Genomic DNA, 24,102 nt, shown 5'->3' on the forward strand with positions numbered 1-24,102 from the left:
TCGCTCAGTTCAGTTCAGTTCAGTCGCTCAGTCGTGTCCGACTCTTTGCAACCCCATGAATCGCAGCACGCCAGGCCTCCCTGTCCATCACCAACTCCCAGAGTTCACCCAGACTCACATCCATTGAGTCAGTGGTGCCATCCAGCCATCTCATCCTCTGTCGTCCCCTTCTCCTCCTGCCCCCAATCCCTCCCAGCATCACAGTCTTTTCCAATGAGTCAACTCTTTGCATGAGGTGGCCAAAGTACTGGACTTTCAGCTTTAGCATCATTCCTTCCAAAGAAATCCCAGGGCTGATCTCCTTCAGAATGGACTGGTTGGATCTCCTTGCAGTCCAAGGGACTCTCAAGAGTCTTCTCCAACACCACAGTTCAAAAGCATCAATTCTTCGGCGCTCAGCCTTCTTCACAGTCCAACTCTCACATCCACACATGACCACAGGAAAAACCATAGCCTTGACTAGACGGACCTTTGCTGGCAAAGTAATGTCTCTGCTTTTTAGCATGCTATCTAGGTTGGTCATAACTTTCCTTCTAAGGAGTAAGCGGCTTTTAATTTCATGGCTGCAGTCACCATCTGCAGTGATTTGGGAGCCCAAAAAAGTAAAGTCTGACACTGTTTCCACTGTTTCCCCATCTATTTCCCATGAAGTGATGGGACCGGATGCCATGATCTTTATTTTCTGAATGTTGAGCTTTAAGCCAACTTTTTCACTCTCCTCTTTCACTTTCATCAAGAGGCTTTTTAGTTCCTCTTCACTTTCTGCCATAAGGGTGGTGTCATCTGCATATCTGAGGTTATTGATATTTCCCCTGGCAATCTTGATTCCAGCTTGTGCTTCTTCCAGTCCAACGTTTCTCACGATGTACTCTGCATATAAGTTAAATAAGCAGGGTGACAATATACAGCCTTGAGGTACTCCTTTTCCTATTTGGAACCAGTCTGTTGTTCCACGTCCAGTTCTAACTGTTGCTTCCTGACCTGCATACAGATTTCTCAAGAGGCAGGTCAGGTGGTCTGGCATTCCCATCTCTTTCAGAATTTTCCACAGTTGATTGTGATCCACACAGTCAAAGGCTTTGGCATAGTCAATAAAGCAGAAATAGATGTTTTTCTGGAACTGTCTTGCTTTTTCCATGATCCAGCGGATGTTGGCAATCTGTTGCTCAGTCGTGTCCAACTCTATCGATCCTATGGACTGCAGCCTACCAGGCTCCTCCGTCCATGGGATTTTCTAGGTAAAAGTACTGGAGTGGGGTGCCATTGCCTTCTCCGGGACTATACATTTTATCAAATTTCAATAAAATCTCCAATATAATTTTTAGGAACTGGAAAATTGCTTCTAAAGTTTTTTTTTTTCTCCCCTTGGAGGAAGAATTTCATGGATTGGCCATAATTTGAACCAAAAGAAAAAGTATTTTAGTATGCTTATTTTATTTTAAAGCATAAAAGTAACACCTATGAAAATAGTATTGGAATAAAGGATAAAAATATAGATTGATGGAACAGAAAAGGAAATCCCAGAACAGCAATATGTAAGAACAAGAATGCATCATATGTTAAAGACATTTCAGAACATTCAATATGGAAGGAATGGATTATTCAAAAATAGTATTAAAACACTGGCTGGAAATGATTTAAAATTAGAACCTTACCTCAATTCATATATCCAAATATATTCCAGATGGAGTAGTTAAATGGAGGGCACAGAATAAAATCCAAAAAAATCAGAAGAAAAAACAGATAAATGTTAACACAAGTTTGTGGTAGGGAAAAACTTTCTGAACATTTAAGCCAAAGTCAAAGCACTTGAAGAAAAATATAACTGATATAACTAAATAAAAATGTAAAATATTCATGCATCATAAAAACAATAAAATGAAAATAAACATATCAAATTAGAAAAGGTATTTCCATAGTGATTTCAAACATAAAATAGTCTCACAATATAAGAGCAAGTGTAACTTAATTAAGAAAAGCTCAGATCAGTTCAGTTCAGTTCAGTCGCTCAGTCCTGTCTGACTCTTTGAAACCCCATGGATTGCAGTATGCCAGGCTTCCTGTCTATCATCTACTCCCAGAGCTTGCTAAAATTCATGGCCATTGAGTCAGTGATGCCATCCAACCATCTTGTCTTCTGTCATTCCCTTCTCCTCCTGCCTTCAATATTTCCCAGCATCAGGGTCTTTTCAAATGAGTTAGTTCTTCCCATCAGGTGGCCAAAGCAATGGACCTTCAGAGTCAGCATCAGTCCTTCCAAGAATATTCAGAACTGATTTCCTTTAGGATGGACTGATTGGCTCTCCTTGTTATCCAAGAGACTCTCAAGAGTCTTCTCCAACACCACAGTTTAAAAGCATCAATTCTTCAGCGCTCAGCTTTTGTTATGGTCCAAACCTCACATCCATACATGACTACTGGAAAAACCATAGCTTTGACTAGACGGACCTTTGTTGGCAAAGTAATCTATCTGCTTTTTAATATACTGTCTAGCTTGGTCATAACTTTTCTTCCAAGGAGTAAGCGTCTTTTAATTTCATGGCTGCAGTCACCATCGGCAGTGGTTTTGAAGCCCAAGAAAATAGAGTCTCTCACTGTTTCCATTGTTTCCCCATCTGTTTCCATTGTTTCCCCATCTATTTACCATGAAGTGATGGGACCCGATGGGACCTGAACTTCCGGATGTTCAAGCTGGATTTAGAAAAGGCAGAGGAACCAGAGATCAAATTTCCAATATCCATTGGATCATCAAAAAAGCAAGAGAGTTCCAGAGAAACATCTACTTCTGCTTTACTGACTACGCCAAAGCCTATGACTGTCTGGATCACAACTAACTGTGGAAAATTCTTCAAGAGATGGGAATACCAGACCACCTGACTTGCCTCTTGAGAAATCTGTATGCAGCTCAGGAAGCAACAGTTAGAACTGGACATGGAACAACAGACTGGTTCCAAATCGGGAAGGGAGTACCTCAAGGCTGTATATTGTCACCCTGCTTATTTAACTTATATACAGAGTACATCACGAGAAATGCCAGGCTGGATGAAGCACAAGCTGGAATCAAGATTGCCAGGAGAAAAATCAATAACCTCAGATATGCAGATGACACCATCCTTATGGCAGAAAGTGAAGAGGAACTAAAAAGGCTCTTGAAGAAGTTGAAAGAGGAGAATGAAAAAGCTGGCTTGAAACTCAACATTCAGAAAACTAAGATTATGGCATCCAGTCCCATCACTTCATGGCAAATAGATGGGGAAACAATGGAAACAAAGACAGGCTTTATTTTGGAGGCTCCAAAACCACTGCCAATGGTGACTGCAGCCATGAAATTAAACGACACTTACTCCTTGGAAGAAAAGTTATGATCAACCTAGACAGCATATTAAAAAGCAGAGAGATTACTTTGCTGACAAAGGTCCATCTAATCAAAGCTATACTTTTTCCAGTAGTCATGTATGGATGTGAGAGCTAGACCATAAGGAAAGATGAGAGCCAAAGAACCGATGCTTTTGAACTGTGGTGTTGGAGAAGACTCTTGAGAGTCCCTTGGACTGCAAGGAGATCCAACTAGTCAATCCTAAAGGAAATAAGTCCTGAATATTCATTGGAAAGACTGATGCTGAAGCTGAAACTCCAATACTTTGGACACCTGATGCAAAAAAGCAAGTCATTGGAAAAGACCCTGATGCTGGAAAGATTGAAGGTGGGAGGAGAAGGGGACGACAGAGGATGAGATGGTTGGATGGCATCACTGATGGAATGGACATGAGTTTGAGTAGAATCCGGGAGTTGGTGATGGACAGGGAAGGCTGGCGTGCTGCAGTCCATGGGGTCACAAAGAGTCAGACATGACTGAGTGATTGAACTGACTCACTGACTTTTGAGACCCCATGGACTGGAGCCCCTCCAGACTCCTCTGTGCATGGGATTCTCCAGGCAAGAATACTGGAGTGGGTTGCCATTTCCTTCTCCAGGGGATCTTCCCAGCCCAGGGATGGACCCTGCATCTCCTGCATTAGCAGGCAGATTCTTTACCACTGAGCCACCTGGGAAGCCCTCTCCATGTTCAATAGGAATCTACTAAAAAGTTTAAACTTAGGAGGATGGCATGATATGATTTAAGGTTTTTAAAAGGTTCTATAGCTAATATAGGACTTCCATGTAGTTCAAGTGGTAAATAATCTGCCTGTGATGCAGAAGACCAGGGTTCAATCCCTGGGTCGGGAAGATCCTCTGGAGGAAGGAATTGCAATCCACTCCAGTATCCTTGCCTGGAGAGTTCCATGGACAGAGAAGCCTGGCAGGCTATATAGTTCATGGAGTTGCAAAGAGTCGGACACAACTAAGTGACTAACACACACACATAGTTAATATATGAAGAATGAATTGGAAGCAGGTCAGAAAAACTGCTTGCAGAGGTTTAACTGGGAAGTGATAACTGAGTTGGTTACATGTGAGACAGGAGATGGTTGGCAGTGGAAATAAAGAAAATAAAGTGGAAATAAAGAAAATTGAAGGAATTAAAGATATCCATCTGGGAGCTTCAGCAATATGTGCTGCCAGGCTTGAGCAATACTTGAACCGTGAACTTCCTGATGTTCAAGCTGGTTTTAGAAAAGGCAGAGGAACCAGAGGTCAAATTGCCAACATCCGCTGGATCATGGAAAAAGCAAGAGAGTTCCAGAAAAACATCTATTTCTGCTTTATTGACTATGCCAAAGCCTTTGACTGTGTGGATCACAATAAACTGTGGAAAATTCTGAAAGAGATGGGAATGCCAGACCACCTGACCTGCCTCTTGAGAAATCTGTATGCAGGTCAGGAAGCAACAGTTAGAACTGGATGTGGAACAACAGACTGGTTCCAAATAGGAAAAGGAGTACCTCAAGGCTGTATATTGTCACCCTGCTTATTTAACTTATATGCAGAGTACATCGTGAGAAACGTTGGACTGGAAGAAGCACAAGCTGGAATCAAGATTGCCAGGAGAAATATCAATAACCTCAGATATGCAGATGACACCACCCTTATGGCAGAAAGTGAAGAGGAACTAAAAAGCCTCTTGATGAAAGTGAAAGAGGAGAGTGAAAAAGTTGGCTTAAAGCTCAACATTCAGAAAATAAAGATCATGGCATCCGGTCCCATCACTTCATGGGAAATAGATGGGGAAACAGTGGAAACAGTGTCAGACTTTACTTTTTTGGGCTCCCAAATCACTGCAGATGGTGACTGCAGCCATGAAATTAAAAGCCGCTTACTCCTTAGAAGGAAAGTTATGACCAACCTAGATAGCATGCTAAAAAGCAGAGACATTACTTTGCCAGCAAAGGTCCGTCTAGTCAAGGCTATGGTTTTTCCTGTGGTCATGTGTGGATGTGAGAGTTGGACTGTGAAGAAGGCTGAGCGCCGAAGAATTGATGCTTTTGAACTGTGGTGTCGGAGAAGACTTCTGAGAGTCCCTTGGACTGCAAGGAGATCCAACCAGTCCATTCTGAAGGAGATCAGCCCTGGGATTTCTTTGGAAGGAATGATGCTAAAGCTGAAACTCTAGTACTTTGGCCACCTCATGCAAAGAGTTGACTCATTGGAAAAGACTGTGCTGCTGGGAGGGATTGGGGGCAGGAGGAGAAGGGGACGACAGAGGATGAGATGGCTGGATGGCACCACTGACTCAATGGATGTGAGTCTGGGTGAACTCTGGGAGTTGGTGATGGACAGGGAGGCCTGGCGTGCTGCGATTCATGGGGTGGCAAAGAGTCGGACACGACTGACTGACTGAACTGAACTGAACTGATCTGGGAGATACAAACTAGAGAACCTGCTGATGTGGGTGCTGAGGGCATGAGAGGATTCAGAAGGTCACCCACACCTTTCTGACTTGAGAGTCTAATTGAGGATATTTCTTTTTACTCACTGAGATGAGGGAGATTGGGAAAAACTGGGACTTTTGGAAGATCAGGAGGGAAACGAGTGTTTGGTTTGTAATAGGTTAAGCTTGTGGTGTATGCTTGAGACATTCAGATGAGATAAAAAGCCCATGTGACCTGCAACCCTCTGGGAGTCTCTCTGAAACGCTCTGTGAATTCAGCTGGGTCCATCCACCGTATCTCAAGGGAACTTGAATGATTCCTGGCTCTGTATGAGCTCAGGAAAGTATACTCCTCACAAACTGGGGAGAATTAATTTTCACCTAATTAATATTCCATTCTGAACAGACCTGTCTTATTTCCTCTGGGTACCACCCTGTTTACTGCCTTGTTTTCTGAGAGATGCAGGGGAACGTGGGGTATGGCCTTCTTAAAAGTGAAAGGAGATACCAAGTCATCTTGTATCAGTCAAATTAGAGAATAATTACAAAGAGAAACAATCCAAAAAGGGGAATGGACTCAGGAAAAATAAGAGAGCAATACCAAATGGGAGAGTCATGGTTTTCCCCTCTGAGAGCATCAACTCCTAATTCAAAGCCTCAGATGTATCCCTGTCTCACACACACACTCACATACTGCCCACCAGGACACTGCTGCTGCTGCTGCTAAGTCACGTCAGTCGTGTCCAACTCTGTGCGACCCCAGAGATGGCAGCCCACCAGGCTCCCCCGTCCCTGGGATTCTTCAGGCAAGAACACTGGAGTGGGTTGCCATTTCCCTCTCCAATGCATGAAAGTGAAAAGTGAAAGTGAAGTCACTCAGTCGTGTCCGACTCTTCATGACCCCATGGACTGCAGCCTACCAGGCTCCTCCATCCATGCGATTTTCCAGGCTCTCAAACCAAGAGGTAGGATGGAACACAAGAGAAAGACTTGTACTCCTCCAATGCTATTTAGGGCAATCATTTTATCTTTCTCTGACAGAAAATCTTTTCTGATTTCTTCCCTTCTCCCCTCTCTCTTCTGCTGAGACATTAGAAAGGGAGTAAGTAAAGTATAGTTTTCAGAGATATCCAAAAAAGACTTATTTATACTCAGAGGAAGGAAAATAAGGAAGAAAGGAAAAGGAAGGAAGGAAAGGAGAGGTAGAGATGGAAGAAGAGAGGGGAAAAAAGTAGAAAGAAGGAAGGAAGGAAGAATGGAAGGATGTTAGAGAACTAACATTCCTGGAATACTGTCTCCCAAAAATGTGCTAGGAGCTTTGCATACGTTATATGATTAATGTTCACTGTAATCTTATAAAGAGGCTTCCCTGGTGGCTCAGTGGTAAAGAATCTGCCTGCCAATGCGGAAGACCTGGGTTCAATCCCTGTGTTGGGTAGATCCCTTGGAGAAGGAAATGGCAACCCACTCCAGTATTCTGATCTGGAAAATTCCATGGACAGAGGAGCCTGGTAGAGTTATACAGTCCATGGGGTTGCAAAGAGTCAGACACAACTTAGCAACTAAATAGCAACAAATCCCATTTATGAGATCTCTGCCCCTATGACTTAACCACCTTGCAAGTTCTCACCTCCTAATGCTGTCACCTTGGGCATTAGATTTCAACACATAAATTTTAGTGAGACACAAACATTCAGAGTTTAGCTATGTCTCTGCCATTACTCTAGCTCCATCCCATGTCCTTAGATTCAATGATTTTTTTTGTTTCCAGGGCCAAGAAAGGGAAAAAGTAAGAAGGTAACAAGAGAAGTGACCTCAACAGAGTGCCTACCGATATGACAGACTCTGCTGTTTCATCACATACATTATCACATTTGATTCTCAAAGTAATTCATTTGCTGGGGTTTATTACCCATTTCAGAGATAATAAGACAAAGACTCAGAGGTACCCCTCTCCCCAGTCTTGCACAACTTGTAGGAACAGAAAAAGGTTATAGAGCCTTGATCTGTTTAAATACAGAAACAAGAAGAGGCTATACTCTTTGTAGAAGAACCCACCTCAATGGATGCAGCCTAGACTTACTCAAAGAAAAGGAGTCAGAGAGCCTTCTGCTTGGAGTCCTGATACAGGTTTCAACAAATAGCATCCCCTTTATGCCCCCACGGTTATTGTTCTTTTTATGCTAGTAGGAGTTCAGACATGCATAACACTTCCAAAAAAGGCAAGAGACATAAGGTCATGCACGCAATAAAATGTTAGTAAGGATGGCTCCCTGGGGAAACAAAAGACGCATGAGCAAATGCTCAGTGTTTTTGCATTTTTGTGAGTTTTTTATGGATTACATTTTATGATCAATCGCAGAAGATTATTCACAGGGGAAATGGTGTCTCTCGGAAAAATTGCTAGCAACATAATGATCTTGAAACACTGAGAATATGCAATAAGACAAAAAACAAATGTTGAGTAGAGGCAAAAGTGCTTCATTCTTTTGTCGTTTCATGAGGACGTGGTGATAATTTGGTTGGAGAAGGAAATGGCAACCCACGTAGTTACAAATGACTTATCACCAATGGTGTTGCTATATCTTGCTGTTGGAACCCCACTAAAACTTATGGCTAAAGATTGTTTATAAACACTAATTGTGGGACTTTCCCAGTGGTTTATTAGTTAAGAATCTGCCTTGCAGTGCAGAGGACACAGGTTCAATTCCTGGTCTGGGAACTAAGGTCCATCATGCCATGGAGCAACTAAGCCTGAATGGCACAGCTAGTGCATCCCAAGAGCCACAACAAAGATCCTGTCTGCTGCAAATAAGACTGGACACAGTCAAATGAATAAATATTTTTTAAAAAATTGCAACCGATAGTATCCACAGAGAGATAATTCAACCAAAAAATATTTCTTAGGTTATTGAACCTCGATTAGACAATAAGCCTGGGGAGACCCATGTAAACATAATAAATTACTACAACTGAACCCATTTTAATGGAACATTCATTAACATCTTAGGGACAAAATGAGGGAAGAATCCCTAAGTGTTAATGAATATTCCACTAAAATAGGTTCAATTGTCACACGATCTTTTTAACATAAAACAGGACTTTGCATTGATTTTAATATACGGTGGATATTTTGAATCTTCAAAAGCAATTAACATGCAGTCTTGCTCAAACCTGTTAGACCATCAAGTCTTTCTTCATAGAGTATTTTTATGAAAAAAAAATTGAGAAATGCTAGGGATGAGGAAAACCAAATATGGAAAAATGCCAAAAGTACAATACAGTAGAAGATAAACATATTAAAACAAGTACATTCTGTCATTCTCAACACCCCAGCTATAACCCACGAATCAAGAAGATCATTGAAAGAACAGCGACCATTGCAATGTGCACAATCTGAAAGGATTTTCATGACCTTGCTACACCAGCCATTATCATCAAAGGAAGCAATCTGATGGCTTATAGGCACTGGCTCCTACAAAGCCATAAACATCCCAAGATGCTCCCTGCCATCTCCATAGCAACCCTACTCCTAATTACCAATTCTGTGAGCTCTGGTGTAGCAACCTGTCTTGGGCGAGTCTTGTGGTTTTGCAGAACAACTGCTCAAACTCCCAGAATGAAATCAGCAAGAACCAAGAGCACCACCTGGTGGCTACCACTCTTCCCTGCACACTCCTGCCCGCTTTGAGGTGCCATGCCTGATAATCAGAATGACAAAATTTGCACACTGCGTGAACCCTCCCAATTTCCAGAAAGAAATGAATTGTGATTATACAGAATTTGCACATTTATAAACTCCCATTCTTATGTCAGTGAATAAGGAAGGTCCAAACCCAGGGACACTCTCAAAACATAATAGGAAAGTAGGAATTCGAATGTGAAAATAGAATCAAGTTCAGTCAAGTTAATTTCTTGAAAATAAGTTTCCCCATAGACTCTCCTGAGATCTACTGTAACTGCATTCGCCATTGTCAATAAACAATGTGTAAATAAGTAAATAAATATTCCCTTTAAAATGAATGGTTAACCCAATGCTAACAGTGTACTTTCTATTCATTTGTTGTTCACTGTAAATTTTTTACCTCTCTTTTTCCCCTCAGCATTTTTAGGAGAAATCTTTAAGCTCATTTTATACCTGGCTTAAATCATCTGTTTATGGTGAGTGATTTATTAATTTATTTTACTATTCTGTGTCTTAATTCTGGCGTACATTTTTATTTTCCTTCAATAGCTCCCAATATTGCATGCATCTCCATATTTCTTCCTCTTTCTTCTCAGTCTATTCCATATTAATGTGTTTTCTTATCATCTTTTAGCTGTAATTTGGGCCAAACTTCTTGAATTTCATTAACACATAGCAGGGGCTATTTATTTTTTAATAAATTTTTATTGGAGTACAGTTTCTTTACAGTGTTGTGTTAGTTTCTACTGTGCAGCAGAATGGATCATCCATCCATACATATATGCTGTTGTTTAGTCACTAACTATCGTGCTACTCTTTTGTGACCCCATGGACTGTAGCTCGTCAGGCTTCTCTGTCCATGGGATTTCCCAGGCAAGAATACTGGAGTGGGTTGCCACCTCCTTCTCCAAGGGATCTTCCAGACCCAGGGCTCGAACCCACCACGTCTCCTGCATTGGCAGGCAGATTCTTTACCACTGAGCTAGCAGGGAAGCCTGCTGCTGCTGCTGCTGCTGCTGCTGCTAAGTCACTTCAGTCGTGTCCGACTCTGTGCGACCCCAGAGACGGCAGCCCAACAGGCTCCCCCGTCCCTGGGATTCTCCAGGCAAGAACACTGAAGTGGGTTGCCATTTCCTTCTCCAATGCATGGAAGTGAAAAGTGAAAGTGAAGTCGCTCAGCCGTGTCCGACTCTTAGCGACCCCATGGACTGCAGCCTACCAGGCTCCTCCACCCATGGGATTTTCCAGGCAAGAGTACTGGAGTGGGGTGCCATTGCCTTCTCCGCAAGGAAGCCTAACCCCTCCCTTTTGAACTTTCTTCTCATTCAAGTCACTACAGTGCATTAAGTAGAGTTCCCTCTGTTATAGAATATGTTCTCACTAGTTATCTATTTTACATATAGTATATATGCATTGATCCTAATCTGCCAATTCCTCCCACATCCCCCGCAGCAGTTGCAATTTAAATTTTCCATATCCTCTGCTATTTTTAGAATGGATAACCAACAAGGACTTACTGTATAGCACATGGAACTCTGCTCGATGTTATGTGGCAGCCTGGATGGGAGGGGAGTTTGGGGGAGAATGGATGCATGTATATATATGGCTGAATCCCTTCACTGTTCACCTGAAACTATTACAACATTGTTAATTGCTATGCTGCTGCTACTACTGCTGCTAAGTTGCTTCAGTCGTGTCCGACTCTGTGAGACCCCATAGACGGAAGCCCACGAGGCTCCCCGTTCCTGGGGTTCTCCAGGCAAGAACATTGGAGTGGGTTGTCATTTCCCTCTCCAGTTAATCTGCTATACTCTTTTTTTTATTTTTTTATATTTTTTAACTTTACAATATTGTATTTGTTTTGCCATATATCAAAATGAATCCGCCACAGGTATACATGTGTTCCCCATCCTGACCCCTCCTCCCTCCTCCCTCCCCATACCATCCCTCTGGGTCATCCCAGTGCACCAGCCCCAAGCATCCAGTATCGTGCATCGAACCTGGACTGGTGACTCGTTTCATATATGATATTATACATGTTTCAATGCCATTCTCCCAAATCATCCCGCTCTCTCCCTCTCCCACAGAGTCCAAAAGACTGTTCTATACAGCAGTGTCTCTTTTGCTGTCTTGTATACAGGGTTATTGTTACCATCTTTCTAAATTCCATATATATGCGTTAGTATACTGTATTGGTGTTTTTCTTTCTGGCTTACTTCACTCTGTATAATAGGCTCCAGTTTCATCCACCTCATTAGAATTGATTCAAATGTATCTTTTTAATGGCTGAGTAATACTCCATTGTGTATATGTACCACCGCTTTCTTATCCATTCATCTGCTGATGGACATCTAGGTTGCTTCCATGTCCTGGCTATTATAAACAGTGCTGCGATGAACATTGGGGTACACGTGTCTCTTTCCCTTCTGGTTTCCTCAGTGTGTATGCCCAGCAGTGGGATTGCTGGGTCATAAGACAGTTCTATTTCCAGTTTTTTAAGGAATCTCCACACTGTTCTCCATAGTGGCTGTACTAGTTTGCATTCCCACCAACAGTGTAAGAGGGTTCCCTTTTCTCCACACCCTCTCCAGCATTTATTGCTTGTAGACTTTTGGATCGCAGCCATTCTGACTGGCATGAAATGGTACCTCATAGTGGTTTTGATTTGCATTTCTCTGATAATGAGTGATGTTGAGCATCTTTTCATGTGTTTGTTAGCCATCTGTATGTCTTCTTTGGAGAAATGTCTATTTAGTTCTTTGGCCCATTTTTTGATTGGGTCATTTATTTTTCTGGAATTGAGCTGTAGGAGTTGCTTGTATATTTTTGAGATTAGTTGTTTGTCAGTTGCTTCATTTGCTATTTTTTTCTCCCATTCTGAAGGCTGTCTTTTCACCTTGCTTAGAGTTTCCTTTGTTGTGCAGAAGCTTTTAAATTTAATTAGGTCCCATTTGTTTATTTTTGCTTTTATTTCCAATGTTCTGGAAGGTGGGTCATAGAGGATCCTGCTGTGATATATGTCAGAGAGTGTTTTTCCTACGTTTTCCTCTAGGAGTTTTATAGTTTCTGGTCTTACATTTAGATCTTTAATCCATTTTGAGTTTATTTTTGTGTATGGTGTTAGAAAGCGCTCTAGTTTCATTCTTTTACAAGTGGTTGACCAGTTTTCCCAGCACCACTTGTTAAAGAGATTGTCTTTAATCCATTGTATATTTTTGCCTCCTTTGTCAAAGATAAGGTGTCCATAGGTGTGTGGATTTATCTCTGGGCTTTCTATTTTGTTCCATTGATCTATAATTCTGTCTTTGTGCCAGTACCATACTGTCTTGATGACTGTGGCTTTGTAGTAGAGCCTGAAGTCAGGAAGGTTGATTCCTCCAGTTCCATTCTTCTTTCTCAAGAATGCTTTGGCTATTCAAGGCTTTTTCTGCTATATTCTTATACAAAATATAAAGTTTAAAAATTCTTCTCTGTTCCATGATAGTAAATATTTCTCAAAAAATACCAAGTATTCCTATATAACTTGAGTGCTGTGAAAGGTTTATTTTGTACTTTCATCCCTTATCACAGTCTGATTGGTTTTTCCCTGTTACATATCCTTGAACAAGGACAGTTCTATCTGGCAGAGTCAGTAGATTCTCTTTGTGCTCAAGGGGATGACATAAGATGAGATGGTTGGATGGCATCACCAATTCAATGGATGATTGAGCCATCAATTGCAGAGAAAAGCCTTGTACTTGAGCCAACTCTGGGAGATGGTGAAGGACAGGGAAGCCTGGCGTGTCCATGGAATCTCGAAGAGTTGAACATGACTGAGCAACTAAACAACTAGTTTATGTAGCGTCCTTATCAGATCATAAACTAAAACACAGCTTGACAAGAGTCTACATTACTACTCAGTGATTCAGCAGCCTAAGATGATGGAAGAGAAAAATCCGTGGGGGACCCAGGAGGCAAAATGATCCCTGTGCAGTTTCCTATGCTTGTTTTGGTGAAGCTGCTGCTTGAAGAAGCAGCTGTCTCCAGTAAATCTTTGGTTTGACTGCACCCTCAAGGTTCCCAGTGGCTGTTCTTGCCTTTTTTTCCCCTGGAGCAGTTGTCCCCTATTCAGGGGAGCCCCAAGGATTCCTCTATATTTCCGCCTAGTGGAGCAGGGCAGGCTTTAAGAACCACAAAGCCTTCCTGACAGAGGTGAGATTAGAGCTGTTCAATGAAAAAAGAGCAGGGCATAGATGAGTTGATGAAGAGAAGGCCCAAAGAATAACATATAGCACATAAAGGACAACACACTGGTAGACAAAAGAGCTTTGCTGGAAGGAGTATAAGAAGTTTGAAGTGGGAGATAAATGCCAGAATTTGTGAACTCTTGAATTCTGGACTACAGGGCAATATGAGATACCCCATTTTTTTTTCTTTTCTTTTTTTTTTTGGGCTGCACCACATGCCATTCAGGATCTTAGTTTCAATGACCAGGGACGAATCCTTGCCCCCTGCACTGGGAGCGCAGTCTTAACCACTGGAATTCTATTTCCTATTCCTGCTTCAGGGTCTCATCACCCAACCACAGAGCCTTATACTCATAATACTCCATTTTGTCTCTACATACATGACAGTTCCATAAAATAACCACAGAGAAAAAGAAGTAAGAAAACTTAAATGCACATTGCCATGACTGTGCAAATACTTTCACTGAATTTTAGAAGATAAAGAAAGCAGATTAATATCCTGTGTGAGATATTCAAGACTTCTGACACAACACGACTGAAATAGCCCAGTCATTAGGCATTCCCATGTTCTTAAAGCTTCCCATATGGACCCTCCTGACCTTGCAAGGAATCATATGATTTATATATAAAGACATTTGGTGACCTAAAGCTCCCTAGAATTTCTCAGTTACTCCTCCTTCCTTGCTGAGTTCAGAGCATTTCAAGTGGCTTCAGAAGGCTTTTCTCTGCATAAATTCGAGGGCTTCAAGTAAACCTGCTAACAAGGGGAAAAAAAAAAAAAAAATATATATATATATATATATATATATATATATATATATATATATATATGTAAGTGCTGTATTTGTTTCCCATGAGAAATTTCGCCCACAGTAACTAGTGTGCCTCATTTCAAGGTTCCCAAAAGCCTCTCCTTTGGGAATTCAGTTCGCCTCATGAGGCTGTAACACTTGCCCAGGTTCTCTTAGCCAAGGAAAGGCAAAGTCAGAATATTCTCAGTGTTTTAGAAAGAATACAGGTTCTGTTGTCAAGCTGAGCAGAATTCAAATCCTGGTTCTCTCCTTCAAGAACAATCTGGTCATTATCCTCAGTCTCTGAGATGCTCATCTCCTTCTGTTAAATGAATGCAATGCCTCTCTGATAGGGTTAGAGTGATGATTAAACTAAATGACATAACACAAGCTAAGTGCCACGAGATAAAAGGCACATTGTAGGAGCAATGTATTTTTTTTTTCTCTTGTCCCCTGTACAAAATATAATTTTAAAGATTTAACTTTTCCCTCAGTTTCATAGGGCTTCCCAGGTCGTGCTAATGGTAAAGAACCCACCTGCCAATGCAGGAGACAAAAAATACAGGTTCAACCCCTGGGTCAGGAAGATCCTCTGGAGGAGGAAATGGCAGCACACTTCAGTATTCTTGCCAGGAGAATCCCAGGAGCAGAGGAGCCTGGCAGGCTACAGTCCGTAGGGTTGCAAAGACTCAGACATGACTTAGCATGAGACTACATATAAATATTCCGTTTTATAAAGAATAAATCTGAAATCAAATAAATACCACATATATTAACACTTCTGGAAACTCCATCAAAAAAGACATTTAACATCTATTACCATTAGCCTGTAGAGATACCACAAAAATAGACCGAGGAAGAAAGTGTGAAGATCTCATTACAAATAAATCTAGAGATTGTTTTCTCCTTCCCGGAGGCAGAAACGTTCCACGGTTTTAATTAAACTTTTCAAAATTCATCTCGATTCTTCTTTCCATTCCTTTGAAGGCTTTTCTGTTACAAGTCTTCAGGCTTTTTTCCCTCCCCTGTCTACCATCTGTAGCCTCTAGCAAAAGTACAGACACACACATGCGCACACTCTTGTCTCATTTTATCTTTCTCTATCTCGCTCTTTCACTGTCTCTGTGTGTGTGTGTGTGTGTGTGTGTATGTGTCCTTCCCTCACTTCCTCCTTTCCTTCCTCCAACTCTCACCTCTTGCCCCCACAGTTATATGAATCCCTTGGAAGAAAATTATAATTATATTGTGTTTCCATGGGGAGTTCCTTCACCATTTGGTTGACAACAAACTGATGTTCTGAATATAGGACTGTACGATCATTGCCATGGCAGTCTGTGAAGAGATTTATTTTCATTGTAGATCACTTGAGGGCTCTTAATTGCCTGTAGATTAAGTCCAGATTTGTTTGAAATTCAGAACCCTTTTCAATGACACAATCATGCTAGGGTTATCTTCTGGCAACCCCACTGTATATGGGGTTCTGGTCACTACAATAATTTGTTGTTTTGGTTGCTTAGTCATGTTCGACTCTTTGCAGCCCCATGGACTCCTGCAGCCCGCCAGACTCCTCTGTCCATGGGATTTTCCAGGCAAGAATACTGGAGTGGGTTGCTATTTCCTCCCCCAGGGAATCTTCCTGACCCAGGGACTGAACCCATGTCTCCTGCTTGACAAGCAGATTCTTTACCGCTGAGCCATCTGGGAAGCCCCTGGATAACTTATTGTTCCTAAAATACTTCCAGAAAACACTACCTAGGAGTTGTATGTGCTGTTTCCTTTTCTCATACTGTATAATCCCTGAAATGCCCTCTCTCCACACCCCTTCCATAGCTGGTGGTAGCCTCCTCATGCAGAGGATTCAGTTCAAAGTCACGCTTACTCAGCCTGGGCTAAGGAGTTCCTCTTCTGGGCCCCCAGCAAACAACAATAGAACCTATGACTTGTTGTTTTGGTTGGTGCTGTATGATTCTTCCTTAATAGAATACAAGCTCTGGGGTCCTTTTATTCATATCTATCACTTCAGTGCTTTCAGTGTATTAGCACAAATGCAGGAAGTGGCTAGGACAAAAAATTGATATAAATTTTACTGATAAATACAGAAATTAAATCTAATATGACTAGATCCAATTATAACTGAAAATTTTATTTAAAAATAAAATTTTTATTTTTTAAATTGTATTATAGTTGCTTTACAATGTTGTGTTAGTTTCTGCTGTGCAATGAAGTAAATCAGCTATATGTATACATATATCCCCTCCCTCTGGACCTCCCTCCCACCCACCCTACATCCCACACTCCAGGTCATCACAGCACCGAGCTCAGCTCCCTGTGCTATACAGCGGGTTCCCACTAGCTATCTATTTCACACATGGTCGTGTGTAAATGTCTATGCTCTTCTCTCATTTCATTTCACCCTCTCCTTCCCCTATTGTTTCGGGAGACCTGGGTTCAATCCCTGGGTGGGGACGATCCTCTGGAGAAGGAAATGGCAACCCACTCCAGTACTCTTGCCTGGAGGATCCCATGGAGGGAGGAGCCTGGTAGGCTACAGTCCACGGGGTCACAAAGAGTCGGACATGACTGAACGACTTCACTTTCACTTTCCCCTATTGTGTCCACAGATCTGTTCTCTGTGTCTGCATCTCTTTTTAAAATGATGTCTATTTCTCTTTTATACATCTGAAGTAAGTTTTGGTGTTAGGGATCCAGGCTTCTGTGACCCTGTTATGTTCCCATGCATACCTTAGGATCCAAAATGGCTCCTCCAGTTCCAGATATCACACCCAGATTCAATCCAGCAAGAGACAGGGAAGGCAAGAGATAGGAAAGGGAAAAAGAACACACTCCTTCAAATGAAAACATTTCCTGTACAAATGAACTTATTTACAAAAGAGAAATGTACTCACAGACATAGAAAACAAACTTCTGGTTACAAAAGGGGAGAGGGAAGAGGGATAAATTAGGAGTTTGGGCTTAAAATATACACATTACTCTATATAAAATAGATAACCAACAAGGACCTACTGTATAGCACAAGAAACTATACTCAATATTTTACAATAACTTATAATGGAAGATAATGTAAAAAAAGAAAATATATACACACATATATATATTCAAGGCTATGGTTTTTCCAGTAGTCATGTAAGGATGTGAGAGTTGAACTCTCACAGAAGAATTGATGCTTTTGAACTGTGGTGTTGGAGAAGACTCTTGAGAGTCCCTTGGACTGCAAGAAGATCCAACCAGTCCATTCTAAAAGAGATCAGCCCTGGGATTTCTTTGGAAGGAATGATGCTAAAGCTGAAAGTCCAGTACTTTGGCCACCTCTTGCGAAGAGTTGACTCATTGGAAAAGACTCTGATGCTGGGAGGGATTGGGGGCAGGAGGAGAAAGGGATGACAGAGGATGAGATGGCTGGATGGCACCACTGACTCGATGGACGTGAGTCTCAGTGAACTCCGGGAGTTGGTGATGGACAGGGAGGCCTGGCATGCTGGGATTCATGGGGTCACAAAGAGTGGGACACGACTGAGTGACTGAACTGAACTGAACTGATATATATAACTGAATCACTTTACTGTATACCTGAAACTGACACAACATTGTAAAACAATTATGTCAATAAAAATTTTTTTAAATAAAATAAAAACACTTCCCAGAAGTTGTATGTACTGTTTCCATTTCCTGGTCAAAAATGAATAAACCAACAACAGGAGAGGTTGAGTTTTTTATTTAAAGTTTTACTATGCAAACTAAACACATACTCATGAAACAGATTCCCTGAAACTGAAATGACTTATGATAATTTGAAGTTATGCTCATGACAAGTTAATGTCCAATACATTTAGCATTAATTAGTTACTCTATATTCAAGCATAAATTTTTGTATGTATTTATAGCTGTAACTTAAATTTATCTCCATCAGGTGTTAGGATATTATTGCAGTCACTGCTTCTGAGATTGCCTATTCCTACACTTAGCAGGACTATTGACCCCAGCCTTGGTTGTTGAACACAGAGCCCCATTACTTACTCCCTAATGCTGTTTTATGAAAAGCAACTCATAAGCAAGTTATGTAACTTAATTGTAATCAAGAAATCAGTTTGGTTATATTATTTAAAGAAATCAAATCTTAAATTCACCATCCCCCAAACTGAATGCTTCCCTTGTAACCTTCCCTGTTCTCCCATATTCTTTTCTCGTCTTAATGGTAGCAACACCATCTGCCCACCTGCTCAAGCTAGAAACCTGGAAATCTCTTTATTAAGTCACTAATGCCATTGATTCTTCCTGTTGCAACTCTTCCCTCTAACGCCTCACCATCACATACTTAGTTCAGGCTCTCACCCTGCCTGATCTCCTGAACATTCCTCTGCAGGCTCCCTGCTTCAGCCACAGTTCTTTCCTCTCTGGGCTTCCCACGTGATGCTAGTGATAAAGAATCCGCCTGCCAATGCAGGAGACACAAGAGACATGGATTTGATCCTCTGGTCAGGCAAGATCCCTGGAGGAGGAAATGGCAACCCACTCCAGTATTCTGGCCTGGAGAACCCCATGAGCAGAGGAGCCGGTCAGACTATAGTTCATGGGGTAACAAAGAGATGGACATGACTAAGCATAGCACAGATCTCATGCTTTAAACCCTCCAGAAATCTCACAGGATGCAGCCAGCATTCCCAAACTCCTCTAGCTCCATGAAGAATCTGGGTCCAGCCAATTCTTGTACCTCCAACTCCTGGCACATCCTTTATTACTATCAATCCGTGCTATAGGGAACTACTAGTCACTTCCAGAATGCCATGTCGCATTCTTACCTTTGCACAGGCTGTTCTCTCAGTCCGGAAGGCTCTCTGCTTCCTTCCCCTACTCTCTTCTGCAGCCTTGAAATTAAAAGACACTTGCTCCGTGGAAGAAAAGCTATGAAAAACCTAGACAGTGTATTAAAAAGCAGAGACTTCACTTTGCCAACAAAGGCCCATGTAGTCAAAGCTATGGTTTTTCCAGTAGTCATGTATGGATGTGAGAGCTAGACCATAAAGAAGGCTGAGCACTGAAGAAATGATGCTTTCGAACCATGGTGTTGGAGAAGACTCTTGAGAGTCCCTTGGACGGCAAGGAGATCAAACCAGTCAATCCTAAAGGAAATCTGTCCTGAATATTCATTAGAAGGACTGATGCTGAAGCTGAAGCTCCGATACTCTGGCCACCTGATGCAGAGAGCCAACTCATTGGAAAAGACGCTGATGCTAGGAAAGACTGAGGGCAGGAGGATAAGGGGGAAACAGAGGATGAGGTGGTTGGATGGCATCACCAACTCAATGGACATGAGTTTGAGCAAGCTCTGGAAGTTGATGATGGACAGGGAAGTCTGGCATGTTACAGCCATGGGGTCACAAATCATCAGATATAACTGAAGGGACTGAACAACAATAAACCCTCTTCTTCCCATCCTCTGCCTGCCTGACCCACTTCTGGTAATTCTCCAAAAGTCAGCTCAGATAACCCTCTCCTGTGTAAACATCTCTGCTCCCTCACCTCCTCCCACTCCACTGAACAGTCAGGCTTTCCCATAAAACATCTACTTTCATTATATGACTTATCACAATACTTTGAAAATCTATATAACTCATCTAGATTACAGGACATTCCAGAAAAAGAATTTTTATTGTGTTTCTATTTGTATCTTCAGAACCTTGCCCTTATCTAAATTACAATAGGATCTCAACAGAATGAAAAGCTAAACACATAAATTAGCATATACTGCCTGTGTAATTTTATATGGTTAAGAATTACTAAATTATATATAATTTTATGTCCTGCTTTTTCCACTTAAATTATATCATTTTTTTCACATGGGCTGCCGAGTCAAGCTCCCTATAACATTAAAAATTTTTACAAACATCCCCTGTATAATTGTCCCACACTTTTAAGATTATTTCCCTATTGCCAGACAGTAACATGAGCAGCATTTTAATATTATATTTAATATTCTCATAAGAATTTTGTCCATAAACTTGGTATTTCAGATTTCTTTAGATTTCTAGAAAGTAAGTAAATCAGTGGGTATGGACATTTGGATTCCCTGTGGCTCAGTGGTAAAGAATCTGCCTTCAACGCTAGGAGATGTGGGTTCAATCCTTGGTCTGGGAAGATCCCCTGGAGAAAGAATTGGCAACCCACTCCACTATTCTTTGCCTGGGAAATCCCATGGACAAAGGAGATGGTGGGCTCCAGCCCATGGGGTCCTAAAGAGCTGGACACGACTGAACAACAAACAAGAACAACAACAATAGACGTTTTTTAGGGTCATGTTATATATCACCAAATGGTTTGCTAAAATGGCCATACCCATTTGGATTCAGGAAAGTTGAACATCACACTTAAGAGAGATATGGGGCAACTTGAAAGTCTCTATAGAAAGAGAGATACGGGGCAACTTGAAAGTCTCTATAGAAAGTAAAGATTATATGCGAGTAACTATTGGAGATAATGGAGAAGGCAATGGCACCCCACTCCAGTACTCTTGCCTGGAAAATCCCATGGACGGAGGAGCCTGGTAGGCTGCAGTCCATGGGGTCGATAAGAGTCGGACACGACTGAGTGACTTCACTTTCACTTTTCTCTTTCATGCACTGGAGAAGGAAATGGCAACCCACTCCAGTGTTCTTGCCTGGAGAATCCCAGGGACGACAGAGCCTGGTGGGCTGCCGTCTATGAAGTCGCACAGAGTCGGACACGACTGAAGCGACTTAGCATAGCATAGCATTGGAGATAAATGTGGAAAGTTTACCAGAGGATAAGGGCGAAACATGTTAGATATTTTTAAACATCTATCATGAAGATTATGATAACATTATCATGAGGAAGAGGAAGTAAACTTAGTCTCATTGCAGAGGAGAACAGCCATAGAATATCACTAACTACTATTCACTGAGCGTTAGGTGTGTGCCAGGCATAGTACTAAGCATTTTAGCTTTAGTAGTGACTAGTCTTAGTTATTTTAGAGATAGATAACTAAAACTTCAAAAGGTTTAGTCACTTATCAAGAGTCACAGAGGTAACAGTAGATCCAATATTCATAAATCCAGATTGCAATGATTCTAGAGGTTATTTTCAACCCCTACGTCAAGACTTCCCAAACTTTTCCACCAAAATGAGCATAATGTTAGAGAAGTGAGCAAGCTGATCCTTGGGGTGTGTGGAGTGTAGACAGACCTGGCCATTTAGAAGCAAGTGAAATCCTAGAAGCTTTTGTTTTTTCCTCAAAAATCTATGAAAACTTTTGCAACTGCTATGAAAAACAGTGGGATTCCCTGGTAGCTCAGCTGGTAAATAATCCACCTGCAATGCAGGAGACCCCGGTTTGATTCCTTGATCGGGAAGATCCTCTGAAGAAAGGATAGGTTACCCACTCCGGTGTTCTTGGGCTCCCCTAGTGGCTCAGTCAGTAAAGAATCTGCCTGCAATGTGGGAGACCTGGGTTAGATCCCTGGGTTGGGAAGATTCCCCTGGAGGAGGGCATGGCAACCCACTCCAGTATTCTTGCCTGGAGAATCCCCATGGACAGAGGAGCCTGGTGGGCTACAGTTCATGGAGTCACAAAAGTCAGACACAACTGAGTGACTAAGCACAGCTCAGCATATGCAGTATGATAGTTCCTCCAAAAATTAAAAATAGAATTACCATATGAGCCACAACCCCATTTCTGGATATACATCCTAAACAATTGAAGGAAGAGCCTTGAAGAGATATGTGTACACTCATATTCATGTCAGCATTATTCTCATTAGCCAAATGGTTGAAGAGACCCAAGTATACATCAATGAATGAATGGATAAACAAAATAGCATGCTTGTGCTCAGTCTCTAAGTCATATCTGACACTTTGTGATCCCCATGGACTGTAGCCCACCAGGCTCCTCTGTTAACGGGACTTCCCAGGCAAGAATACTGGAGTGGGTTGCTATTTCCTCCTTCAAAGGATCTTCCCTACCCAGGGATCGAACCCGAGTCTCCTGTATTGGTAGGAGGGTTCTTTACCACTGAGCCACCAGGGAAGCCTGAGCAAAATATATACAATAGAATATTATTCAGCTTAAAAAAGGAAGGAAATCTTGGCACAAACTACAACATGGAGAAACCTTAAGGACATCATGCTAAGGGAAATAAGCCAGTTACAAAAAACAAATACTGCCTGATTCCATTTATGTATGTTATCTGAAGTAGTCAAATGCATAGAAATATAAAGTAGATTGTGGTTACCAGGGAGGGGCTGGAGGGTGGGGGGAAAGGGAAATTGTTGTTTAAAAGGTACAGAGTTTTTTGTTCTGTCAGAGGAAAAGTTCTGTAAATCTGTTTCACAACAAGGTGAATATAATGAATATTACCGAATTATACACTTAAAAATGGTTAGGATGGTTCGTCTTACATTTTGTGTTTTTTTACTACAATAAAAACATTGAGGTGCATTTTTGTTTTGTAGTTGCTTTTCATATTTATCATAACAATGTCTCCCTTCAGCTTTTCAATAAAGACGGTCTTCTGGGAAGATGTGAAATTTTTGTCTTGTAGCTTTGTATATCCCCAGATATCATGTGCCCAGTTTGAGAAGCCTTACTCTGCATCACATAATGTGCACGTGTGTTAAGTCACTTCAGTTTTGTCATACTCTTTGTGACCCCATGGACTGTAGCCTGCCAGGCTTCTCTGTCTGTGGGATTCTCCAGGCAAAAATACTGGAGTGGGTTGCCATGCCCTCCTCCAGGGAATCTTCCTGACCAAGGGATAGAACTCACATCTCTGTGGTTTCTGTAACAGTTTTGTCCAGATATATGCCCAGGAGTAGGAAGGCAGAATCATATGATAACTCTATTTTTAGCTTTTTAAGGAATCTCCATACTGTTCTCCATAGTGGCTACACCAATTTACATTGCCAATGACAAAGTAGAATGGTTCCTTTTCTCCACACCCTCTCCAACATTTATTATTCGTAGACTTTTTGAGGCCTAAGTGAGGGTTGGTTCAAGATGGCAGAGTAGAAGGACATGCGCACATCTTTTCCTTCCAGAGCACCAAAATCACAACTAGCTGTTGAACCACCACTGACAGAAAGATACTGGACCCCACCAGAAAAAGATACCCCGTGTCCAAGCACAATGGAGAAGCCACAACGAGATGTTAGGAGGGCCGAAATATGGCAACCCAGTCCAGTATTCTTTCCTGGAGAATCCCCATGGACAGAGGAGTCTGGCGGGCTGCAGTCCCTGGGGTCCCAAAGAGCTGGACATGACTGAGCGACTAAGCACAATCATGATAAAGTCAAATTCTATACCTGCTGGGTGGACAACTCACTAACTGGAGAACAATAATACCAAAGAAGTTCTTGCACTATTGTGAAGGCTCTAGGCCCCACATCAGGCTCCCCAGCCTGGGTATCCAGCAAAGGGACAGGGACTCCTCAGAGAATCTGACTGTAAAGGCCAGCAGGACTTACAGAACTTCCACAGGACTGGGGAAACAGAGACTCTTGGAGGGCACAAACAAAATCTTGTGCATACCAGGACCCAGGAGTAAGAAGCAGAGACCCCCC

At 41.8% G+C, this 24,102-nt stretch overlaps 1 long non-coding RNA gene across 1 annotated transcript in view; it reads right to left on the reverse strand.

The window, feature by feature from the left end:
* Nucleotides 1-24,102, reverse strand: part of LOC113897331 — a 64,775-nt gene that overhangs the window by 40,401 nt on the left and 272 nt on the right. The gene's annotated exons all lie outside the window — the stretch shown is intronic.

Source organism: Bos indicus x Bos taurus, chromosome 8 (genome assembly GCF_003369695.1).
Source record: "Bos indicus x Bos taurus breed Angus x Brahman F1 hybrid chromosome 8, Bos_hybrid_MaternalHap_v2.0, whole genome shotgun sequence".
NCBI lineage: Eukaryota > Metazoa > Chordata > Mammalia > Artiodactyla > Bovidae > Bos > Bos indicus x Bos taurus.